The 787-nt window shown below is 44.7% G+C and overlaps 1 non-coding gene across 1 annotated transcript; it reads left to right on the forward strand.

The window, feature by feature from the left end:
* The first annotated feature begins 563 nt into the window (after nt 1-563).
* LOC144296633 (small nucleolar RNA U89) lies at nt 564-787 on the forward strand. Its single transcript, XR_013363658.1, has one exon. It is a non-coding gene; the product is annotated as a small nucleolar RNA U89 (small nucleolar RNA).

Below are 787 nucleotides of genomic sequence, written 5' to 3' on the forward strand. Positions count from 1 at the left end.
CCATGTGTTAGTTAGCCATCTTGGGATAGATAAGGTCAACTGCAATTAAATAAAAAAAAAAAAACTCACAATTCTCAGGAGTTTAATAAATAGAAATTTATTTCTCACTTATGCAAAGCCTGCTATTGGTCTAGGCAAATGTCCAGGGCAGCCATTCTCTCTGAATGGCTTATTAATAGGATCTAGTTAATTTGGTTTAGTATCTCTCTGCATTTAGCTCGATAACTGGCAAATAGTAAGAGCTTATCAGATATTCAGGGAATTCACATACGTCTTTTTCTTCTCTTTCAGAGAGATGGTGTGTGATTTTGTGTGTGTGTGTGTGTGTGTGTGTGTGTGGTGGATCTACTTTTCCAAATCTCCAGGCAGATGCTTCTCAGCTCATTAGTTCTTCAGGTTTAAGCTTCTCAGATTCATGGTGCCTGGGAGTGGAAGGATGGAGCCCTATTGCTGTGAGACCTGTGTGATCCCAACTGCAGTGACAGGATTGGTAAAGAGAAGCTCCCTATGATACCACAGACACCCAACTACCCACTGACCCTCATCTCTTCAGACTTTCTCTTTTAGACGAAATAAAAAGGCAAAGAAGCCCTCCAGAAACTCCCCCATTAAAAAGTCTACTTGTTTGTGTGTGTGTGGGGGGGTGCCTGAGGCCTGGCTCTCACTGTAAGGCAGATCAATAGCACTGCTGGCCTTACCTCCGGTTCCTGGAAGCTTCCTGCATGGGGGCCTACAGGTGGGGACCAGAGTGGGACCAGGCATGAGCCATCTGAGCACAGCCTTGGCA

Source organism: Canis aureus, chromosome 24, assembly GCF_053574225.1.
Source record: "Canis aureus isolate CA01 chromosome 24, VMU_Caureus_v.1.0, whole genome shotgun sequence".
Taxonomy (NCBI): domain Eukaryota; kingdom Metazoa; phylum Chordata; class Mammalia; order Carnivora; family Canidae; genus Canis; species Canis aureus.